The following is a 23,797-nucleotide window of genomic DNA, read 5'->3' on the forward strand; positions in this document are numbered from 1 at the left end:
ACTTGAACTCCCCCATGCTTTTTTATCGTTGGCCATGGATAAAAGCTCCAATGTTCATACAATTCCTATGAGCAATGGAGCTAATACCGCCGCGGCCGGTGATAAAAAAAAATGCCTAACACAGCTTCATAAAAGGGGGCCAAAGTAAATATTGACCACTGTGACACCTAAAATACGCCAACATTTGCTATGCTTTCTTTTTTCTGTTTGTTTCCCATTTCAAATTTAGTAACTTTCCAAAGAAGTGCATTATTTACATACAAACTCAAAAACATAAAAGAAAAGGAATTCTTTGCCAATAAGGCAATGGTTCTCAACCCAGTCCTTGGATTACCAGATTTTTGCACAGAGAAACTCTAACACATAGCCCCGCCCCATTCCACCCCCAGCCTCCCTTGTTCCGCCTCCAGCTCCTGCCCCCACAAAGCCTTATCTTTTTCAACCTCCAGGCATATGTGGATGCATGTGTCGTCATCCGCACATGCTCAGAGGTGGCCGGGAGGTTGAGGCTTTCTAAAACCCGGAGAAACTACTGGGTTTTGGAAAGTCCATCCAGGCACTTAGACAGTCCTCTAAAAAGAGGACATGTCCAGGTTTTCCCGGACATCTGGTAACCCTAGCTACACCCAGCCAGTTAGGTTTTCAGAATCTCCAAAATACATAGACATTAGATAAATTTGCATACAATGGAGGCAGTGCATGCAGGCAGTGGCGTAGCGAGGGTGAGAGGTGGTGCCCTTCCCCTGCTTTCTTCTTCGCCCTCCACCCCATCTGCTCCTTCCCCTTCCCCCGTATCTCTTTAACATGCCTGGGGAGGACGGCCCCCTTACTACGCCGATTCATTGTGGAGATCCTGGGGACTGGGGTTGAAAAGCACTACAATAAGGCAAATAAAGAAAATAATAGCTAATTTCCTAGAAACCACACCAAAAGGAAGCAAACTAAACTTACACCATAAAAATCCCAGAAAAACATTGTATCACTGTTGCAGACCTTAGAAGAATCATCTCTAACTCTGGCTGAGTCCCTAATGGAGCTATATCAGCTGAATCATTGAGAGTTGTTCATGGGTATTAAAAAGTTCCTCCAGGTGAGTTGGATCTAAAAATATATAATCCTGACCTTTAAATTTCACCAAACGTTCTCTTGGGAATTTAATTTTAAAAAGTCATACCCAAAGAAAGAGCGCTAGGATGAAACAACAAAAAAATGTACGAGGAATCTTCTGTGGTAAAGCAGAAATGTCAGGAAATACAAAGGACCTCATATTCAGACCATGGGAGCAGTGGCATAGTAAGGGGGAGCGTTCTGCCGCGCTGCATTGGCTCTTTTGACATCACTTCCTGGACCCGTGCCTAGGAAGTGATATCAGAGGGAGAGCACACACAGGTGCGACAGCAGGTTGGGGGTTGCTGATCATGCTAGCAACGTTACAGAGGTATGGAGGAAAGGAAGAGGCATGCGCAGCAGTGAGGGTGTGGGAAAGGAATGGGGGAGGGCAGAGAAGAGGGTGGGGGAGGGGCGGCTCTCACCCTCGCTACGCCACTGCATTGGAGGCAACCTTCCAGAGTCTCACAGTTGGTTGTGAGCTTGGATGCTGAATGCCAGTAATTGGCATTTGAATATCTAGGGTTTTGTAACTGGCTATAACTTAACTGATTAAGTCGATATTCAGTACTGACCGATTAAGTTATAATGGGCAAAGATAAGATTGCTATCTAAGTGATCTAATTTGCCCACTAAACTTACCAGTCAACACTGAATTTCGCTGATTAACTTTTAGCCACTAACCATTAATATTCAGCGTGAGATAGGGTTACCATATTTTGAAGGGAAAAAAAGAGGACATGTGGTCCCACTCATAGTAACATAGTAGATGACGGCAGATAAAGACCCGAATGGTCCATCCAGTCTGCCCAACCTGATTCAATTTAAATTTTTTTTTTTTTTTCTTCTTAGCTATTTCTGGGCAAGAATCCAAAGCTTTACCCGGTACTATGCTTGGGTTCCACCTGCCGAAATCTCTGTTAAGACTTACTCCAGCCCATCTACACCCTCCCAGCCATTGAAGCCCTCCCCTGCCCATCCTCTACCAAACGGCCATACACAGACACAGACCGTGCAAGTCGTTCTACTCCCAGCCCTTCCCCCACCAAACCTCATTTCTACATCTTCCTGGAGCTTGAGAGAGTGTCTGGAAGGCCTCCGAGTATGCACAGATGTAACATGATGACATCACATGCATATGATGTCATTGCATCAGATCCGCACATGCTCGGAGGCTCTCCAGATACAGCCCCAAGCTCGGCAGAGCTGGGACTGTGCAAAACCCGGACAACGTACCGGGTTTGCAAATTCCATCCGGACACCTGGACAGCCCTCTAAAAAGAGGACCTAGTGCCAGAGAACTGTGGTTATCTCACACGGAATATTCACGGTTAGCTGGTTAAACAGTAGCTTTGAATATCGGGAGGATAAATCTTAAGTCTAGAAAAGAATCTGAGCTCTAGTTGGAAAGAAAAGCCTCAACACATAGAGAGCAACCTCCATTTGGGTTCTCTGAAGACACACGGTGAGGGCACCCAGATTCCATTTTAGAATATTATTTTAACATGTATTCAGCGTACAGCTGGCGTAACTGCAGTAGTCTCGTGTGTAACATACAATATTCTTTAAGTTGCACACCTATTGGGAGCCCCTCCTAAGCTTGCCTCTTTGCATTTATAATCCACTTACTTGTGGCAGTACAGAATACTCCTAGGTGTCCTTTTCACTCTTTTGCAGGTGCCACCAATTCATGCTCGAGTCTGAGCGACTCGATGAATTACAGATCTAAAAAGAGATTGGTTTTGTGCTAGTCCAAATGTACACTTACCTGCATTCTAAACATTTAGGCAGGCAAGGGAATTGCCTTTTTATCTCTATTCAAAGCCAACATGAAAGTCTATTTATTTATTTAATTTGTTTTATATCCGCCCTTGCGGCGCAAATTTTTCAAAGATCTCCATCTTCAAGGCAGCTCCACTGCCATCAGGAGCTGCCCCAGATAACCTCAATGGCGCCAGCTGCAAGGGAGGGAGTTGGAGCCAGCGTGGGAGACGAACTCAGCCCCCCAACAGCCCTTGCAGTGCGACTTTCCAAAGATTTTCACCACCAGCGCAGCTCCATTGCTATCGGGAGCTGCCCAAGCTGACTTCATCGGCGACAGCCGCAAGGGAGGGAGTTGGAGCTGGCTTGGGAGACGAACTCCGCCCCCCAACAGCCCTCGCGGCACAAATTTTCAACAACTCCCTTCACGGACCGGGAGCACACAAGGGCAGACACAATACACAATCAACTACCTAACTACTGAAAACCACACAGCCTCTATCATCTGCCCCCACCTTCATAATGAAGCTAATTCCACAAACAAACACCCAGATCATCCTATTAATAATCCTCATCTCCAGTTATAAGGTAGAAGCAAACAACCTACCCAACATTCCCACTAGCTCAATTGCAAACAAAACCCATCACCCTTACAGTAGAGTCCCAACAGACGGAAACTCTAACCACCAAACAAGCATTCAACATCCCATAACACCAGCATGGGGAAGAAGAACAACACAACCCAAGACCAAACCTCACCACAATCCACATTCACTCATCTACCCTAAAACGAATCACAACTACCAAACAGAAACCACCATCCTTAAATGTGCCTACTTAAACATCAGAGCCTAGGCCCAAAAACAGAACTTATAAAAAACTGGATAAAAAACGAAAACCTAGACTGCCTCTTCCTCACATAAACCTGGCTAACATCGGACACAGACCCAAGAATTATGAAAGTCTTCCCTCAGGGATACAAAATAACATTGACGTGCAGAGAGAAAAAAAGAGGAGGTGGATTAGCAATCTTAATCAAAGACTCCCTAACCTTAAACATATTGGAAAAAACATCCACCCCTTACATGGACCTTCTAGCATGTCACATCTCATCCACCACACTAAAAAACGCACTAAACTGCATGCTCTGTTATATAACACCGGGAAACTGGACCATGGTTAGATCTGAATTTGAAAACTTCATATACCAAAATCCACTAACAGCAGCACACAACCTTATCCTAGGAGATCTAAACCTTCATCTTGAAGACATTCATCATCAGTAGACAACCTCCTTTCTTTCCTCAATGGTTATCCTTCCAAATTTTAAACCCACAAACTACCCATGAGAAAGGTCACCAACTTGACATTGCAGCCTTCATGACCCATCAATCATCTACTTCAGAAATTCAAACGTCTAACGGAACCTGGTCCCCATCCCTCTGGTCAGACCACTATGCTTACACCTTCAACATCAACTGGACCAAAAACAAAACAAAACCAATTTCCAAAATAGTAACCTACACATCACACAAACGCATCAAGCCCTCTGGTCAAAAGTAGATGAAACAATCCAAGAAGACAACCCCAAAGACTTCATGTCACACTGGGGCAATTTGAGCAATAACATCCTTGATGAACAAGCCCCACTACGAACCAAAACCAGAACCTGCAGACGATCAGACCAATGGTGTGACGATGAATTACTCCTACTCAAGAGACAATGTAGACGTCTGAAAAGAAAATGGAGAAAAACCAACCTAGATCACACGAAAACCGCCTGGAAAAAAATTAACAAACAATACAAACTTCTACTAAAAGAAAAGAGGAAAAAACATTACACCAACCTAATAGGCACGGAAACCCAAGACACTAAAAAACTATTCTAAATATGAAAAGATCTAACTAACACCATACCCTATTTGACCACTAACAACCCCCCTGTCCTCCCCTTCAACCTCCCTCCTAGCAGAACTCTTCAAGAATAAAATTACAAATACCAGAGCTACCCTCAATAGTAACCCAGCCCACCTAATTGAAGTCACAATACTTCCCACAGAAAATTAATCTTATGCTGCAGACAGAGCCTGGTCCCAATTCCCTAAGATACATTGGACCGAATTCAACAAACTCTACAATAAGTACAGCCACGCATCCTGTGAACTCAACCACTGCCCGCCATATCTCCTGTCATCAGCGAGCACTAAGTTCCATACCTTACTCCTACACTGGATACAAACCGTGCTCACAGAAGGCATTTTCCCAACTGACCTCAGCGAAATCATCATCACCCCAATCCTAAAAGACCCAAAAGGACCAACAGATCACCCATCCAACTACAGACCAATTGCCTCAATACCTCTATTTATCAAACTAACAGAAGGATTAGTAGCCAAACTCCTCACCAACTATCTCAAGGGCCATAACTTACTCCATCCCACGCAATCCGGCTTCAGAACTAAATTCAGCACAGAGACACTACTAGGCTCCCTTATCGACACAGCAAAACAACACCTCAGCATTGGAAAAAAAAATGCTGCTCATACAATTGGACCTGATGGCGGCATTTGACATCCTACTGCAAATCTTGGACTCAATAAGCATCTCAGATAAAGTATACTCCTGGTTTGAAGGTTTCTTAAAATCCAGAACATACAAAGTAAAATCAGACAAAGAAAAATCCAAACCTTGGTCCAACCCCTGTGGCGTTCCACAAGGATCCCCACTGTCCCCTACTCTCTTCAACCTATATACGACCTCTCTTGGCGTTTACCTGAACAAACAAGGCCTAACCTCTTATAGCTATGCTGATGACATCATCATCCTCATTCCTTTTGACCAACCTAAGCTCTTAATGACAGACACGTAGGGAGAGGGGAGACATGATCGAAACATTTAAGTACCTCACGGGACGTGTCGAAGTGGAAGATGATATTTTCTTTCTCAAGGGACCCTCGGCCACAAGAGGGCACCCGCTCAAACTCAGGGGCGGAAAATTTCATGGCAACACCAGAAAGTATTTCTTCACAGAGAGAGTGGTTGATCATTGGAACAAGCTTCCAGTGCAGGTGATCGAGGCAGACAGCGTGCCAGACTTTAAGAATAAATGGGATACCCATGTGGGATCCCTACGAGGGTCAAGATAAGGAAATTGGGTCATTAGGGCATAGACAGGGGGTGGGTAAGCAGAGTGGGCAGACTTGATGGGCTGTAGCCCTTTTCTGCCGTCATCTTCTATGTTTCTATGACACCAAACTCTAGTTACAGTTACGACTTGGATGGAAGACCACAAACTGAAACTCAACCCAGACAAAACTAAATTCATCCTCCTAGAAAACAACAAAATCCCAACCATAACCTACTTAGAAATCAACTCTATCAATTACCCTTTGCAAACCACCCTAAAACTACTAGGTATGACTATTGACAAAGGCTGCACCATGCAACCACAAATAAACAAAACAATACAGAAATCTTTCGCAGTAATGAGAAACCTTAGACAAGTCCGAAAATTCTTCTATAAAACACAATTTCAGCTCCTAGTACAATCTCTAATCCTAAGTATCCTAGACTACTGCAACATCCTCTACCTCCCCTGCCCTGCAATAATGATTAAACAACTACAGACAATTCAGAATACAGCATTGAGACTCGTCTACTCACTGAAGAAACATGACCACATTACTGAGGCTTTCATCAACTCACATTGGCTTCCAATCCAGGAAAGAATATAATTTAAATTCTACTGTATACTATTTAAAACTATAAATGGAGACAGCCCAATCTACCTGAATGACTGCTTCATCCAAACTACCTCTACCAGGCATAGAAAAACACACACCCCATTCACTTACCCCCCAATCAAAGAAGTAAAACGGAAAAAACTATACGACGGCCTATTAGCCACTCAAGCTGCAAAAATAGATAACCAAATCTCCAACCTATTGATAACTATCCCAGAACACAAGATGTTCAGAAAGGAAATAAAAACTATACTCTTCAAGAAATCCCTTAATAAAGCTTAATACCATTAATACCCCTTCTTACCTTCCCTTCCCCAACCCCTGATCTTATTCCTCTCTTGGAAACGATCTCTGATCTAACTTTGTAACCCTTCTTCCATAACTCTTTTTGTAATCCGCTTTGAACCGAAAGATAATGGCGGAATAGAAATCTGTAATGTAATGTAATCCTGTCCTCCCCAGAGAGCTTCTATTCAGAGGGGTAAGAAAGGGGGGAGGGGAGTCTACCCCTGGCGTGGTCTTCCTAAGGGCGCAGCAGCACCCCTCCTCCTCTCTGCCCACCTGCTCCTCTACCCACCTGCTCCTCTGCCATGTGCATGCGCCCCTTACCGTCCCATATACCTTTCCACGACATGAGGTTGCTGCGTGCATTGGCATCAGCGCTCTCTATGACATCACTTCCGGGACCCATGCCTAGAAAGTAATGTCAAAGGAAAAGCCGACACCGACGTGGGCAACATGCTGCTCATACCAGAAAAGCTTGAAAGGGAAGGGTGCGCGCACACGCACAGCAGGGGGGGGCAGGGAGAGGCGCTGCTCACCCTTACTACTCCACTGCTTCTACTGTTACTACTTATCATTTTAGTGCTACTATATGTACGCAGCGCTGTACACATTATATGCTGTTGCTTTCTCTGTCCCTAGCGGGTTCACAATCTAAGTTTTGTACTTGGGGCAATGGAGGGTTAAGTGCAGGGTTGGATTAAAGGGTAGGCCTAGTAGGCATGTGGCTGGGGCCTGAAATTGTCAGGGGGCCCCTGGGCTGGTGTTAGGGGGGAGCAAACAGGGCTCTGGGCGCCACAGATCCAGGGAGCCCTGCGGTCCAAACTTCTCTTTATCTTCCTCACCTTCCCAATCTTGATTAAACAGCTAAATGTTCCTTTTCAGAGTGGCCCCAACATGGCAGCCGTTCTCACAAACTGCTGGCAGCTGCCCCAAAGCTTTCCCTCTGTGGTGATCTGTCTTGTCAGAAACGGAAAATTGCGGCAGAAGGAAAACTTCAGGACAGCCGCTGGCAGCTTGTGAGAATGGCTTCCACATCGGGGCCCCTCTGAAAAGAAACATTTTGGTGTACCAGTAGTGGGGGGTGTTTGAAGCAGTGGGGAGAAGTGGTCCAAGGCCTGGTGTCATGAACTTCTTTGGGCAGCAGCAGCATTTACAATTTGACACTGTTGCTGGCTTGGGGCCTTCCTCTCTGCCGGGTCCTGCCTACTTCCTGTTTCCGCAAAGGCAGGACCCGACAGAGAAGAAGGCCCGAAGCCAGCAACAGCAGAAAATTGGAGCACCCGCTTAGGGGCTGCACTGCCGATCAGGGACGGGGTGACAGAAGGAGGAAAGGGAGCAGAGGGGGAAAGAATTGCTGCACCCAACTGGAGGGAGAAAGAGAGGGAGAAGGAAGATAATGAAGGGAGGTAGGGAATGGAAGAAATCAAAGGAGATGCCACGGCATGGAGGGAAGGGAGGGAGGAAGATATGCCAGACCAAGGGAAAAGGAAGGACATGTCAGAGCATGGAGGGGGAAGGAGAGATGGAAGGAAAGGAGAGAGATGCCAGGTAGTCAGGGAAGGGAGGAGACAGAGATACCAGACCATGGGGTGGGAAGGAAAGAAAGGAGAAGAGAGAGATGCCAGAGCATAGTGGAGGGGGTGGTGACAGAGAGAGAAAAATGGAGAAGTGGTAGAGCAATCGTGTACAAAGGAGAGAAGGGGCACAGGATAGACAGTTTATGGAAGAGCATAGAAAGAGGAAGATGCCATATGGAACCGGGAGAGGGTGGACAGTGGATGGAAGGGGCAGAGAGAGAGAGAGAACAGAGGCTGCATGGAAGAGAGAAAGAGGACAGATGCTGGCTAGAAAGAAGAGAGTGATTAAAGCAGAAACGACAAAAGGTACAAAAAATATTTTTTGTTGCTTTAGAATAAAATAGTATTGTAGTTGTATTGATAAACTTTTATAAACAGAAAATAAGGTAATCTTTTTATTGGACTAATTTTAATACAGTTTTTTTTTTGCTAACTTTCAGAGACCAAAACCCCCTTTCTCAAGTCAGGACAGTTTAATGTAACAGCAGTATACTATACTGACTTGAAGAAGGAGGCTATGGCCTCTGAAAGTTAATTGAAAAATGGATTAGTCCAATAAAATGGTATATTCTTTCTTTTCAATTTTTGTTTTATTTCTGTTTGTTAATTTATAAAGTGGTGATTGTCAGTTTTTTCAAAATTACATCTGCTATATTTATATTTTGCAGAGTATTAGGGGCTATGTGTCACTGTTTCTGTGGTGTTTCACTGTAAACAGTTTGGCTTCTTGGCAATTCAGTTTAACCTTTATCAACATATTTCTATTTTTAGTTTGTGATTACACTGGGTGAGGGTGTATCTGTGTTCTTTGTGTATTAAAGAAGTGGTTTTCTGTTAGCGTTGACTAGCCTTGTTTGGCGAAATGCATCAGGCATGGTTCTTGGAAACACCTTGAATAAACCTGACTTGAATCTCCTTATTTCTACCGATCTTCTTTTGTTTCATGTTGGATTCTTTGGTGGACTGCTTGCTTTGTTGTTTTGTTACAGAGGAGTTACAGATTTGGTTGTTTATACATACATATGGGTTACAGTTGGTCGACATAGAGTAAGGCAGTTGAGAGGCGTTGCAAACTTGGTTATTAATATAGACTTATATTTTGAATAGTATTACTGCTTTACAATATATTTGTATGGAAAGGGTTCAGTTAAAGTCCTGGGTAAGTAAATGGGAAGGGGGATTTGTGCAGAGATATTTGGGGGTTGCATAGAAGAAAAACTGGGCACTGGTATGTTAATCTTTGTTTTGAATAAGAAAAAAAAAAAGAAATACAAGTGGAAATAAAGAAGTAAATAAGAAAACAGATAAATGGGGGCAGGGTGGGGGTGGGGCATGTACTTGTGTGCCTAAGAGCCCTTGAAGAATTAATCCTGCCCTGATTAAGTGGCTTACTCAAGGTCACGAGGAGCTGCAGTGGGAATCGAACCCAGTTTGCAAAGATCAATGCCAACTGCAGTAACCATTAAAACTACTCAAACAAGTAGTCAAATCTGAATATCCATTCTCATCCCTGCCCTGCTGCTTAAGAGAATCCATAACATAAAACACTTTGATTTATTTATTTACCACTTATAACCTAAGTGGTGTACATTCAGCTACTCAAGCATTTTTCCCTATCTGTCCTGGCAGACTCACACTCTAATGTACCTGAGGTGGGGCAATGGGGGATTGGGTGACTTGCCCAGGGTCACAAGGAGCAGCATGGGATTTGAACCCACAACCTCAGGGTGCTAAGGCTGTAGCTCTGCGCTACACACTCCCTCCCTTTAAAAGTAGGTGGGAAACAAACTTTCTGTAGTTTCCTTCATGGTTCCCCTGTAGTTTCCTTCATGGTTCCCCTGGTCCTGTCCAAGAAATCTCAATTCCATTGCACATTTCTGTATATACAATGTGTAACCCTGAAGTTTTGCATTATGCAGAATTTGACCAAAGCTAGAATGACTGATGCATTCCCTGTAACACTGCCATGTGCAGCTGTTAAAGGATTCCTAAAGGGCTGTGGGGGCACTTCATTAGACAAGTTGCAAACTTTAAATCCCTGACTTAATATTAAAATCATAGACACCTTATAATCAATTGATATGTCTTGTGAGGGTTGCCTCTTACTATGTAAAAGCAGTGTTCTTGCCTGTTTGTATTTAGCATTCAGGATCTCAAGCCACAGATGCACATGGTAGGAACATACATCTAGACCAGTGTCCTGTTTCCACTGTGGCCAATGTCACAAGTACCTGGCAGAAACCCAAAGAGTAGCAACATTCCGGAACTCCAAAGAGTATCAAGATTCCAAGCAGAATCTCAAAGAGTAGCAAGATTCTGGAATTGCAAATAGTAGCAACATTCCTTGCTACCGATCCAGAGCGAGCAGTGTCTTCCCCCATGTCTATGTCAATAGCAGAATACAGACTTTTTCTCCAGGAACTTGTCCAAACCTTTTTTGAAATCAGATATGCTAACCACTATTACTACATCCTCCAGCAACAAATTCCAGAGCTTAACTGTTTAGTGAAAAAAAAAATTCCTCCTATTTGTTTTAAAAGTATTTCCATGTTACATTGAGTATCCCCTAGTCTTTGTATATTTTGAAAGAGTAAAAAATTGATTCACTTTAAACCATTCTACACCACTCAGGATTTTGTAGATCTCAATCATATCCCCTCGCAGTTGTTTTTTTCCAAGCTAAAGAGCCCTACTCTCTTTAGCCTTTCCTCATATGAGAGGAGTTCCATCCCCTTAATTATTTTGGTTTGTCTTTGAACTACTTCTAATTCCTCTGTATCTTTTTTGAAATACGGCAACCAGAATTGAACACAATTCCTAGCATCCTGTTTGTTTTTATGGCTGTCAGGCAGAAAATTTCAGTGTATTGTATACAATGACACCTAGATCTTTTTTTGGCTGCTGACATCCAAAGTGGACCCTAGCATAAGGTACCTATGATTTGGATTATTTACTTTGCAATTGTCCATATTAAATTTCATCTGCCATTTGGATGCCCAGTCTTCCAATTTCCTACGGTCTTCCTGCAATTTTTCACAGTCCACATGTGTTTTAACAACTTTGAATATTTTTGTGTCAATTGCAAAATTTAATCACCTCATTTGTCATTCCAGTTCTTGGATCATTTATAAATATGTTACATAGCACCGGTCCCAGTACAGATCCCTGTGGTGTCTCTCTATTCACCCTCCTCAATTGAGAAAAAAGTCCTTTTAATCCTACCCTCTGTTTTCTTTTTAATAACCAATTCATATTCCACAGCAAAGAACATTGACTCCTTACCCTTGATTTTTAATTTTCTCGGGAGTCCCTCAAGAGGAACTTTGTTAAAAGCTTTCTAAAAATCTAGATACACTATATCAACTGGCTCACCTTTATCAACTGGCTCGCCTTTATCCACATGTTTATTCAGGTCTTCAAAGAAATGAAGCAAATTGGGTAGGCAAGACCTCTTGGCTGAATCCATGCTGACTCTGTCCCGTTAAGGTCACATGTAAGAGGTATCCTGCACAGAGCATGATAATTTATAAGATGCTTCCCTCCTTTTTTTCTCACTGCCAGTCTTGCCAATAAAAACTTGAAGTTTCCAATAGTTGGCTTCTGTCACAAGTCTAAAGATTTTGGGATCCAAGATGAACAATCTCAAAGCAGACAAAATTAATCTTCCACTACCAGAATCCCAACCTGCCAGATGAAACTTGAGTGTGAAGATACAATCAAATTTAGTCTTGCCTAGATCAATTTGCAAAGTTATTTGCATGGGTAATAACAATTCACTTGTGTGAACTGACCAACTTGGGTGGAGTTTGGGCAGAGCGTGGATGGAGCTATAGGGCTGGTGTAAGTAATCATATCTCAGATGCAACTGTTGGACTTTTTAAATTATGCTTTGATTGCTTGTCTGAATATTGAAAAAGTCTATACATATTTTCTGTAGAAGCAGTGCCCATGCAAAGGCAATGGGCATCCTAAGTGAAACTTCAGCCCACTCCCCTCCATTCAAGAGCTTGGTAAACTCCACAATGATAGTGATAATGGGCATTTCTATCCTGCTGTATCCCTTATTAAGGTTCAGAGTGGGTTAAAAAAATTTTTTAAACTTAACAAATATTCAAAGGATTATATAAAAGGCATAAAGAATGCATAAAATACATATTTAAAAAAAACAAATAACATTGAAACCGATTAGAAAAAAGCAAAAAAAAACCCAAATCCATAAGAATTGCCAAAATAGGACAGACCAAAGGTCCATCAAGACCAGCATCCTGTTTCCAACAGTGGTCAACCCAGGTCCCAAGTACCTGGCAAAAACCTAAAGAGCAGCAACATTCCAGAGTTCATATTGTGATATTATAATGTCTCATTCCATCAGTGCCTAAGAACTAGAGAGCTGCACGGGAACGGGGACGACGGGAATCCCGCGGGACCCGCGGGCATCCCGCGGGTTCCCCCTTTGGGTCACGGGGATCCCGTGGGGACGCCCCTAGGGTCGCGGGGATCCCGTGGGGACGCCCCCTAGGGTCGCGGGGATCCCGTGGGGACGCCTCCGAGGGTCGCGCGGCTCTTCTCCCTACCTTCTCTGCTTGCAGCACAGAGCCGAACGGAAGTCTTCCCGACGTCAGCGCTGATGTCGGAGGGGAGGGAGGGCTTAAACAAAGCCCTCCCTCCCTCCGACGTCAGCGCTGACGTCGGGAAGACTTCCATTTGGCTGTGCTGCAGGCAGTGCAGGTAAGGAGGAGAGTAGCCTCGTGGTTCGAGTGGCTACCAAGGGAGGGGGCGGTCCGCCCCGCCACACCCCGCCCCGGTTGCAGCACAGCCGGCCAGGTCCCCTTACTTTTGTGGCACTTCCCCGACCGACCGACAACAGCCCCGGTCCGACAATCCTCCCTGCCCTGTAGCCGCGAATCTAAATTATCTTCTTACAGCAGCTGTAATAAGGTAATTTAGATTCGCAGTTAAGGGCAGGGAGGTTTGTCGGACCGGGGCTGTTGTCAGTCGGTCGGGGAAGTGCCACAAAAGTAAGGGGACCTGGCCGGCTGTACTGCACCCGGGGCGGTAGAGAAGGAGTGGGGAGAAGGACGCTGAAAGGCCATGGGGAAGACGGGAGGAGGGGGGGAAGGACTCTGAAAGCACTTGAAGACAGAGGAGGGAGAAGGACGCTGAAAGCACATGGGGAATACAAAGGGGTGGAGAAGGACGCTGAAAGGCCATGGGAAGGGCGGGCGGGGGGGGGAAGGACTCTGAAAGCACTTGTGGAAGACAGAGGGGGGAGAAGGATGCTGAAAGCACATGGGGAAGACAAAGGGGTGGAGAAGGACGCTGAAAGGACATGGGGAAGACAAAGGGGTGGAGAAGGACGCTGAAAGGCCATGGGGAAGATGGGAGGAGGGGGGGAAGGACTCTGAAAGCACTTGAAGACAGAGGAGGGAGAAGGACGCTGAAAGCACATGGGGAATACAAAGGGGTGGAGAAGGACGCTGAAAGGACATGGGGAAGACAAAGGGGTGGAGAAGGACGCTGAAAGGCCATGGGAAGGGCGGGGGGGGGGGGAAGGACTCTGAAAGCACTTGTGGAAGACAGAGGGGGGAGAAGGATGCTGAAAGCACATGGGGAAGACAAAGGGGTGGAGAAGGACGCTGAAAGGACATGGGGAAGACGGGGGGTGGAGAAGGACGCTGAAAGGCCATGGGGAAGACAGAGAGGGAGAAGGACGCTGAAAGGACATGGGGAAGCAGAGGGGGGAGAAGGACGCTGAAAGCACATGTGGAAGACAGAGGGGGGAGAAGGACGCTGACAGGACATGGGGAAGATGGGGGGGAGAAGGACGCTGAAAGGAAATGGGGAAGAGAGAGTAGGGAGAAGACACTGGCAGGGAAGAAGACAGATGCCAGACTATGGGGGAGCGGAGAGAAGAAGATGGGTGCCAGACCAATTTGGAAGGGGGAAGAAAGGGAGAGGCACAGTAACAGAGCAAATGGAAGATGCAGAAGGAAGAGAGACAGTGGATGGAAGGAATTGAATGAGAACATGAGGAAAGCAGAAACCAGGCAACAAAGGTAGGAAAAGAATTATATTTCTTTTTTTTTATTTTGCTTCAGGATAAAGTAGTATATTAGTTGTGTTGATAAAAATTTATAAACATTAGAGGCTCTGGTAGAAACCCATTTGCAAAGTATGTATTCTTCCCAATTAATATTTTCAAATTAATAAAGTCTTTTTGCTTATTTGTAAATGGGTTTCTACCAGAGCCTTTAATTCAGTAGCATAATTAAATGAAATAACTATTTCTGAAGTTTATATGGACGGGCGGGGACGGAGGGGATTCCTCGCGGGGACGGAGGGGATTCCTCGCGGGGACAGGTGGGGACAGAGGGATTCCTCACGGGGACGGGTGGGATTCCTCACGGGGACGGGTGGGGACGGGTGGGACTTTGGCGGGGACGGGTGGGGACGGGTGGGATTTCTGTCCCCGCGCAACTCTCTACTAAGAACTAAACTCATCAGTGATGTCACAATGGCTCGATTGTCCTATACTTGGCTCACATAAAAACATAAGAATTGCCATACTGGGACAGACCGAAGGTCCATTAAGTCCAGTAAGTTTCCAACCATGGCCAACCCAGGTCCCAAGTACCTATTTAGCTGATAATAATAAGGGCAACAACAAACATTATATGATAGAAACATAGAAACATAGAAAGATGACGGCAGAAAAGGGCTACAGCCCATCAAGTCTGCCCACTCTTCTGACCCACCCCATCAAGTCTGAGTGCTTATGACCCAGATCCTTAGCTCGACCCCCATAGGGATCCCATGTGGATGTCCCATTTATTCTTAAAGTCTAGCACGCTGGTGGCCTTGACCACCTGCACTGGAAGTTTGTTCCAGTGATCTACAACCCTTTCTGTGAAGAAATACTTCCTGGTGTCACCATTAAATTTCCCTCCTCTGAGTTTGAGCGGGTGCCCCCTTGTGACCGAGGGTCCCCTGGGGAAGAATATATCGCTTTCCGCCTCGACACGACATGTGATGTACTTAAATGTCTCAATCATGTCTCCCCTTTCTCTACGCTCCTCAAGAGTGTATAGCTGTAGTTTGCCCAGTCTTTCTTCGTATGAGAGACTCTTGAGTCCGGAGACCATTCTAGTGGCCATTCGCTGGACAGATTCAGCTCGAAGCACATCTTTTTGGTAGTGTGGTCTCCAAAATTGCACACAGTATTCCAGGTGAGGTCTCACCATGGTTCTGTAAAGCGGCATTATGACTTCAGGTTTGCGGCTGATGAAGCCTCTATTGATACATCCCAACATTTGCCTTGCCTTGGATGAGGCCTGCTCCACTTGTTTGGCAGCCTTCATATCTGCACTGACGATTACTCCCAAGTCCCGTTCTTCTGAAGTCCTAGCTAGTGTTTCCCCATTTAAGGTGTAAGTTTTGCATGGATTTCCGCAGCCGAGATGCATGACCTTACATTTCTTAGCGTTGAAGCCCAGCTGCCATGTCGAGGACCAGTTTTCCAACGTGATCAGATCCTGCGTCATATTATCCTTGAGATTGCTTTCACATACTATATTACACAGTTTGGCGTCGTCGGCGAACAGTGTTACTTTACTCTGAAGCCCTCGGGTCAAGTCCCTTATGAATATGTTGAAAAGGGATGGTCCCAGGACCGAGCCCTGCGGCACTCCGCTAGTCACTTCCGATGTCTCAGAGAGGGTGCCGTTGACCACCACCCTCTGAAGTCTTCCACTCAGCCAATCGTTGACCCATGCAGTTAGTTTCTCACCTAACCCCATCGACTTCATCTTGTGCAATAGTCTGCGGTGTGGGACACTGTCAAAAGCTTTACTGAAATCCAAGTACACTATGTCCAGAGACTCTCCCGAGTCTAACTTTCCCGTCACCCAATCAAAGAAGCTGATTAGATTGGATTGGCATGACCTCCCCTAGTGAATCCATGTTGACAGGGATCCCTTAGGTTCCCCTCGTCCAAAATCGTGTCTAGTTTACCTTTAAGTAAAGTTTCCATGAGTTTACATACTACTGATGTGAGACTTACTGGTCTGTAATTTGCAGCCTCTGCTCTGCAACCTTTTTTGTGCAGAGGAATGACGTTGGCTGTTTTCCAGTCCAGGGGGACTCTCCCCGTACTTAGGGAGAGATTGAAGAGTACTGCTAACGGTTTCGCCAGAACATCGCTTAGCTCTCTGAGCACTCTTGGGTGCAAGTTGTCCGGTCCCATGGCTTTGTTCACCTTAAGTCTTGACAGTTCACTGTAAACATCAGCAGGTGTGAACTCAAAATTCTGAAATGGATCTTCCATGCTTTGCTTCATTTCCAGCCTTGGCCCGTGCCCTGGTGCCTCGCAGGTAAAGACCGAGCAGAAGTAATCATTCAGCAGTTTGGCTTTATCGGAATCTGTTTCCACATAATTCCCGTCTGGCGTTCTAAGGCGTACTATCCCATTCCATATGCATTCCATTGCTTAACCAACTGGTCATCGCATAAAAATCCCATTAAAATGCAGGTCAATGTACTGATTGTTCTTTGAGTGTGTGGGTCTTTCAAGACCTGTTATTTTGCTTAGACTGCAGCTGCTCTTTGCTGCTCCCAAGAAGCTGCCACCCTAGGTAGCCAACTAGTCTTGGCAACCTAAGTTGAGCCAGCCCTGTGTAGAAGATCTACCTGTACAAGACAGCAGAAGCAAAAAGTCCTCTAGTACAAAGGCCATGGGTAAAAACTACTTGGAAATTTTAGCCTATACCTGATGGTTTATAATTGGCGTATAACCTAAAACTAATCACCCCAGCAGTATATAAAAATATAGTAGAAAGCAAACCTTAATACTGCTAATAACCAGCAATACACATCAGTGTAGTTAGCCCAACAAATTTGAAGGACTATGGCCTCAGAATCGGAGCCTACGCACAGCAGTGTCAATCACAAACTGAGGATGATCTGCGTAGTGAAATCGCTCCTGCTCCAATCATTGGCCAACACGCATTAATTTTTTTAGAAAATTTTTTTAAAAGCATTTAAATGAAGCTATAAATACAACCTCTACAGGGTTACATTGTGTAAGTGCAAGCCAGGATATGAAAAACATAGACCAGAAAAAAGACTTAGCTTTGTAGCTGACTTGTCTTTACAGGAAAATACAGTCACTAGTGTTTGTTTGCCGACGCAGCCAGCGTTCCGCGGGAATTTTATAATAAAGACCATCCGCTGCGTCAGGGCCACCAGGACATTCAAAAATCAAGGCTCACTGTAAAATGAGAACAAAATAAGAAAATGTATTTAGCTCCCAAGAACTTAAAGAGATAGAAAAACAAGATAACAGCACTCACATTACTGCACTCGGTCACAGAATTTCAAATCATGTTAAGATGGCAGTCGACTACGTTTTATAGCCGTTACGTAACATACCGTAATGACATCACGGATCACTGGACACACTGTAAACACTAGTAAAAATGTTGCCACTCAAATGATCGGTTAAGTCCCAAAGGCCACAGTGTGTTCAGCCACCGCTGCTCCCTCTGTGCTAGATACCTTCTGAAGTCCCCCCCTCTGGTACTTGGCTGAACCACCTCCAAAATTAAAGCTTTCAGAGACACAAAATCATGAGATCTTTCAAGGCAGTGTTTAGCCAATGGAGCCCCAAATATTTTGCTTTTGATATTGCTCTTATGTTCTGTGAGTCTTGTGGTGAATTTACGAGAAGTCTGACCCACATATAAAAGAGCATTATACTGCAACAGGGAGAGTCTGTTCGCCCCTAAGAGATCTGATTCTCAGAGATCAGGTGAACAATGCATGACATGCATTGTAACTTACTCCAGCCAGTGTCATCGGTTGGTCCGCTCGCTTAAAAAACATTGGGCGATTTTACAGACCTCTGGTACTTTTAAAGATTACAACTTAAGGATAGCCTTCCGTAGAACTAGGAATCTGAAAGAGATTTTATGCCCTTCTGTACTGCCCAATATCAGTTCTGGGCAGGATCAAGTATGGATGGGACATAGAGCGTGTGGAACATGTCAAATGTGCAAGCTCATGATTTGTACCAATTGTTTCTGTAATCCTAGAGACAAAAAAAGAGTACAATCTACGTCATAACTCTGATTGTAAATCCTGCGGTGTGGTATATATTATACAATGCCCCTGTGATCTAGTATATGTGGGTCAGACTTCTCGTAAATTCACCACAAGACTCACAGAACATAAGAGCAATATCAAAAGCAAAATATTTGGGGCTCCATTGGCTAAACACTGCCTTGAAAGATCTCATGATTTTGTGTCTCTGAAAGCTTTAATTTTGGAGGTGGTTCAGCCAAGTACCAGAGGGGGGGACTTCAGAAGGTATCTAGCACAGAGGGAGCAGCGGTGGATAAATAGGCTGAACACACTGTGGCCTTTGGGACTTAACCGATCATTTGAGTGGCAACATTTTTACTAGTGTTTACAGTGTGTCCAGTGACCCGTGACGTCATTACGGTATGTTACGGAACGGCTATAAAACGTAGCCGACTGCCATCTTAACATGATTTGAAATTCTGTGACCGAGTGCAGTAATGTGAGTGCTGTTATCTTGTTTTTCTATCTCTTTAAGTTCTTGGGAGCTAAATACATTTTCTTATTTTGTTCTCATTTTACAGTGAGCCTTGATTTTTGAATGTCCTGGTGGCCCTGACGCAGCGGATGGTCTTTATTATAAAATTCCCGCGGAACGCTGGCCGCGTCGGCAAACAAACACTAGTGACTGTATTTTCCTGTAAAGACAAGTCAGCTACAAAGCTAAGTCTTTTTTCTGGTCTATGTTTTTCAGATCCTGGCTTGCACTTACACAATGTAACCCTGTAGAGGTTGTATTTATAGCTTCATTTAAATGCTTTTGAAAAAATTTTCTAAAAAAATTAATGCGTGTTGGCCAATGATTGGAGCAGGAGCGATTTCACTACGCAGATCATCCTCAGTTTGTGATTGACACTGCTGTGCGTAGGCTCCGATTCTGAGGCCATAGTCCTTCAAATTTGTTGGGCTAACTACACTGATGTGTATTGCTGGTTATTAGCAGTATTAAGGTTTGCTTTCTACTATATTGGTTTATAATTGGCCCCATGTTGTAACTATTAATGTCATATCATGATGCTTACTAAAACACACAAGTCTGGTTGATTAATGGTAAGCCTGTCTTGTCATTAATGTTAGGAATGTATTCTCTGAAGTAGTGTTATCTTGTATACCCTGAATCAGAGAACTGGAGGCAGAATCTAACTTTTATTGTGTATATTTAGAGATTGGGGAGGGGGATAGAGATGGCTGTGGTTGCCTATAGGAGGAAAAAACATTATTTCAAAGGAGATAGGTTCAAGAAAGTTTAGAAAATAAGGATGATATATGTATGGAATGGCCTCTCAAAGGAGAGGTAAAGACAGCAAGAAAAATTAAGAAAAATATAGGATAAGACTAGAGGATCCCTAGTTGCAAATAGATGAAAAGAAAGCCAGAAATCAACTGCAGTCTCCAGCATTGCACCAGAAATGAAACTGAACATAAGAGTTTCCCTACTGGCTCAGACAAAAGGTCCATCTAGCCCAGTATCCTGCGTCTAACAGCGGCCAATCCAAGTCACAAGTCCCTGGCAGAATCCTCAAAAATAGCAAGATTCCATGCCATTGATCCCAGGAAAAAGTAGTGGCTTTCCCCAGGTCTACTGTAATATCAGTTTCTGGACTTCACCTCCAGAAATTTGTCCAACCATTTTTTTAAACCCAGCTATGTTAACTGCTTTTACCACTTGCTTCAACAATGAGTTCCAGAGCTTAATTATTCATTGAATGAAAAAAAAATGTTCTCCAATTTGTTTTAAATAGAAACTTCCTGGTCTGTCCCCATTCTTTGTACTTTTTTAAAATGGCCTAAATGCCTTTATCGACTATCATATTCAGTGTTTTTATGATGGAATGATTTGGGGGTTATCTGTCAGATTAAGTCCAAAATATGCATAAACAATACTTACCTGATCAAGCACACTTATCCTGTCTAAATTTCTGTGAAATCATTCTTTGAAAGAGCTTGGTTACATCAAAAAGAAATCTTATCCCACAAACTCCAGGATCTATTTATCAAACCACAACATGGTACTTAGGGCTCCTTTTACTAAGGTGCGTTAGTGTTTTTAGTGCACGCAGCAGATTAGCCCGCGCTAACCCCGCGCTACGCAGCTAGAACTAACTGGTGTTAGCATCTAGCGCGCGTGGCATTGTAGCGTGTGCTATTCTGTGTGTTAATGCCCTAATGCAGGTTAGTAAAAGGAGCCCTAAGATTGTGAGCCCACTAGAACCAGAAGTACCTGCATATAATATGTACATCGCTGTGTACATCTGGTAGCGCTATAGAAATGAGGAGTAGTACTAGCAGTAGTTATACATAAAATAGGCCCCATGACAGATAATAAAAGTCATCATAAATAATCAGCATTAAGCAAAGAGAACACAAACAAAAACTCTACAAACTATAATCAAAAGATAACACCTAAAGTAGAGCTGTATATCTTGGCTGTATTACTGATATTCCTAACATTATGGATGTGATTATTTGAGATTGGGATTTTTTGCAGCTCTATTTTTGGTGTTAATGTGCATTTTAAATCAACAAAACAAATTCTTTGCCTTCCAACTCATTTGCCTTGAGCACCTTGAACCACTGACCTTGAGGGCCACCACCCAGTCGGCTTTTCAAGATTGCCACAATGAATATGAATAAGATTTAGTTGTACAATTTGGAAGCAGTATATGCAAATCAATTTCATGCATATTCATTGTGACAATCTTGAAAATCTAACTGGGTCGCAGCCCTTGAGAACTGTGGTAGCTCAACCCTGTCCTAAAGAGTAATGAAGGTAATGAAGAGGGAATTAGAGAGAGCTTGTTTCGTCAAGCAGTGTACCCATATCCCTGGTCTTAGGACAGATCTGTCCACTTCTGGTTTTGCCTTCATTGCACATCTGTGCATCTGTAATCTTGATCTTGGTAAAGATATCAGAACCGCAAGCCCATGCATGTACTGGACAAAATAAGCATGGGCCACCCTGTCCTAAAACCATGGAGCACCCTTCCTTGATGGACTTTTCCTGTGGTATGCTTTTGATTAACCCATGGCTTCCCCCATTTGTATTTTTCTACTACTAGGGAACAAAAATTTTCTATAATTGTGATAATATACTGAATAACTACATATATGTCACAATATTATGAATTTTATAATATTCATTAAAATATTCTTTTAAATAGTGCTCAGACCCACAATCTTCAGTGTTTGAGTGTATAAAACAAAACACAGGCTGCCATCAGACTTGTGTTTCTTGGCTTCCAGGAGCTGTTTTAAAGAAAGCATGAGCACTTTATAACGCTGCGCTGCCTGTCACGTGACCATCCTGTGTGACATTACCACCAGAAAAGATAAGTTCTTAAAGATATTAGTCACAAGATTGCTTTATTATAACATACGGTGGTATAAGACATAAATGGTGTTATGATGGTCTGATGGCAGCCTGTGTTTTGTTATATACACTCAAACACTGAAGGTTGTGGGGCTGAGCACATTGCAATAAAAGAATATTGTAATGAATATTATAAAATTCACAATATTGTGACATATATGTAGTTATTCCCCCATTTGTAGCCTGTGGTTGTAAAACCACATGTGAGATTGTTTGATGTGAATTTTGCTTGTCTCAACCCATTGTTCTTCTCTGTGTCTTCTTTCCACATATCCTTGGAATACCAACAGATTGTCATACACATGCTAGAAAAGTCTGGATTTTTATGGCTTTTCGTTTATCATCCCAGATTAACAAGTGTTTTTAACTAGTTTTCAAAACATGTTTTTAAATTACTTTAAAAAAAAAAAAAAAAGAAAGAAATCTAGCACGGGCATTTTTAACATTTTTATGAATGTGATAGACCTATAACCTAGATGATGTTTTTAATGTACTTTTTATTGATGTGAACAGATGTGTTTCTTTGCATCAAATAAAGTCTGATTTCAGACATCAAGTGTATGATGTTTGTCTTTCTCCATTGCTGTTATTAATCTCTATTGTACTTTTCAGATTTGTGAACAAAGGTCATGTTACAGTGATAGCACAGAATAGCATTAGCCAGGAAGCCATAAGCAAAGCACGCTTGATGAATTGCTGTTATTCTCATACAAAGATATAGGGAGGCTTTTATAAAATTGGGGTAACTTCATATATGTGCATGAAAAATAGGGTCATGGAATGCGTGTGTCTACTTTTATGTAACTTGTGTATAGGTATATCCATGAGCAGTGACGCCCCCTGTTCCTTCCATGCCAACTCCCTTCCAGCTCCTTCTGCACCACACTCATGCCCTCCATTCCCCTCCCTATACCTCTTGAAATCTTCGCCAGTGTGAGCAGCTTATCCGGCCCACTACTCACTCTGGCTTTCCCTCTGACATCACTTCCTGGCCCTGTGACCCGGAAGTAATTTCAGAGGTACAGAGGGCGGGGAAGGGAGGGTGCAAATGTGGCATGGGAGAGTGGAGAGGTGCCAACGCCCTCAGCAAGATGGCACCCAGGGTGCTCCGCCCCCTCACCAGACCCCCATGGGCTGTGAACATTGTTGAGTAAAGCTATATACCTGCATCAGGGCCAGATGAAGGCCAGCCGATGCTCTAAGCACGGCCCGACAGTGGTGCCCGTCAGCCCTTCCATCGCTTAACTAACCAGACATTAAAGGCTGGATTCTGTATAGGACGCCAGTTTCTGCAGCCACCTAAGAAGCAGCTGAGAATTGCACACCAACGTACTATTCAGAATCGCATCTGCCCTAAAGGACAGACACCCAAACCTGCCAGCCCAATTCCATGTTGGGCCTGATCCCTTCGAGTGGAACAGAAATTCTCAAAGCAGAGGACGAACCTCTATAGAGATTTTCAGAGTCTATCACTGCACCAACCTCTTAAGGTAAAAAGGTAGTTAAAATATAGTCCATAGTGACATTAAATGTGTAAAAAAACTTTTAGTATAAATATTATTTTTTTCTTCTTTTCAATTATTGTTGTAATAGTAAGTGCAATACAATGAACTTAACTTGGATGTTCATACAGCATGAACCGGCAAGGTTCTAATGCGTTTCGCCATAATGGCTTCTTCAGAGAACCTGCTAGTGCTGGATGTAACTCCAATTTTAATTCTTTCTGGCAAAAGAAGAAGGAGAAAAAAACGTTTTAAAATTTAAAGCAAAAGCTGTGTACATAGCAATAACTCACGACGCTGTTGGCGGTGTACCTCTCA

Source organism: Geotrypetes seraphini, chromosome 19, assembly GCF_902459505.1.
Source record: "Geotrypetes seraphini chromosome 19, aGeoSer1.1, whole genome shotgun sequence".
In the NCBI taxonomy this organism is placed as follows: domain Eukaryota; kingdom Metazoa; phylum Chordata; class Amphibia; order Gymnophiona; family Dermophiidae; genus Geotrypetes; species Geotrypetes seraphini.